We start from the raw sequence: 2,094 nt of genomic DNA, 5'->3' as shown, positions 1-2,094 counted from the left end.
CGCCCCAGAGGTGTATTTTTTTTAGAGATTTGATAATTGGAATTTTGTTTCATTGGTTTATGGAGCATAGAAAAGAAATTATTTTTTGTTTATTTAACTTATATCCAGCACCTTGCTAACCTCTTTATTCATTTTAATATTTATAAAACATTTGGGGTTTTTCTCTGTATACAATCATATTATCTACAACAATTACAGTTTAATTTCATCCTTTCCTTGTTTTCTTTAATCCATTTTTTAAATTATGTTCAGTTAGCCACTGTATAGTACATCATTAGTTTTTGATGTAGTGTTCAGTAATTCATTAGTTGCATATAACACCCAGTGCTCATCACAACACATGCCCTCCTTAATACCCATCACCTGGCTTCTGTCTTCATCTGTATAACCCTCAGATTGTTTCCCAGAGTCCATAATCTCTCATGGTTTTTCTCCCTCTCTGATTTCTCCGCTTTCAGTTTTCCCTCCCTTCCCCTATGGTCCTCCATGCTATTGCTTATGTTCCACGTATGAGTGAAACCATATGATAATTATCTTTCTAGGCTTGACTTATTTCACTTAGCATAAAAATATGGAACGCTTCATGAATTTGCATGTCATCCTTGTGCAGGGGCCATGTTAGTCTTCTCTGTATCATTCCAATTTTAGTATATGTGCTGCTGAAGCAGGCACTAATTTCATCCTTTCCTATCTTTATATCTCCTTTTATTTTCCTTTTTTCTTATTTCACTGCATAATGAAGGACTTTAGAATAATATTGAAACAGTGATATTGGACATCACTGTCATATTTGATTTGAAAATGAATGCCTATAATATTTTACCAGTAAGTGTAATATTTGCTATATTTTTTATTCTTGATTTGTTAAAGGTTCGTTGTTGAATGGGTTTTGAAATTTTCTCAAATGAGTGTTCTGTATCAGTTGAGACCATCACTTGTTTTTTCTACATTCAGTTAACATAGTTAAATAGTGAATTCAATAATAGGTTTCTAATATCAAACCAACCTAGAATTCCTAAAATATAAACATTTTGACATGATTTATTATATTTTCATATATTTTGCTTGGATTCATGCAGTATTTTGTTTAGGATTTTTTTTTAATCTAGGTCATTGAATAGGTTGGTCTGTAATTTTATTTTATAATTCTTATCTGTTTTTTATTTTACAATTATCTTAGTATATAAAAAAAGAAGATAGCAGGAGGGGAAGAATGAAGGGGAGTAAATCGGAGGGGGAGACGAACCATGAGAGACAATGGACTCTGAAAAACAAACTGAGGGTTCTAGAGGGGAGGGAGGTGGGGGGATGGGTTAGCCTGGTGATGGGTATTAAAGAGGGCACATTCTGCATGGAGCACTGGGTGTTATATGCAAACAACGAATCATGGAACACTACATCAAAAACTAACGATGTAATGTATGGTGATTAACATAACAATAAAAAATAAGCAAGAAAAAAAATGAACTGAAGAGTGTTCTTCAGTGTCTGTTATTTAGACACTTCTGAGTGAGACTGAAATCATCTCTTACTCTCATATTGTATGGTACTTACCTATAAAACCACCTGGGTCTAGAGTTTTCTTTGTGGGAAGGATTAACTGATTCATTTTTTAATGTTCTAGTATTATTCAAGTTTTCTGTTTATCCTAGAGTCAATATGTAAGGATATTTTCTAGGTGCTTCTAGGAAGTTTTCAATTATAAGAGCATGAAGTCATCTATATTATCTTTATAATTTCTAGTGCATCTATAATATATTTCTTTTCAGTTCCTAAAATATTTTGGGGTGTTTTATCATTTTCTTGATTCATCCTAATTGGAGGTTTGTTTATTTTATTACTATTTAAAAAAACCCCAACCATTGGCTATTTTAATCCTCCTGATTATGTATTTTTCTACTTTTTACCTTTTTGCACTTATCTTTATTACCTTAAGTATACTTTTAAGTCAGTTACTCTTTTTTCAACGTCTTAACTCTGACACTTCATTAAATTTGATCCTTCAAATTTTTCTTATATAGTATTTAAAAATACTTATTAATACTTTTATGTATCTTTCTCCTTAAGTACTGTTTCAGTTACATACCATGAGTT

The 2,094-nt window shown here is 31.5% G+C and overlaps 1 non-coding gene across 1 annotated transcript; it reads right to left on the bottom strand.

Annotated features, from left to right (window-relative positions):
* Positions 1-565: 565 nt before the first annotated feature.
* On the bottom strand, positions 566-672 carry LOC112821362 (U6 spliceosomal RNA). Its single transcript, XR_003207416.1, has one exon. It is a non-coding gene; the product is annotated as a U6 spliceosomal RNA (small nuclear RNA).
* Positions 673-2,094: the final 1,422 nt, after the last annotated feature.

The sequence above is a fragment of the Callorhinus ursinus genome, unplaced genomic scaffold, assembly GCF_003265705.2.
Source record: "Callorhinus ursinus isolate GAN/ISIS: 27379988/994484 unplaced genomic scaffold, GSC_fseal_2.0 scaffold10, whole genome shotgun sequence".
NCBI classification, from domain to species: domain Eukaryota; kingdom Metazoa; phylum Chordata; class Mammalia; order Carnivora; family Otariidae; genus Callorhinus; species Callorhinus ursinus.
The sequence above is the reverse complement of the archived record's forward strand: the minus strand, read 5'-3'. Positions and strand labels throughout refer to the sequence as shown.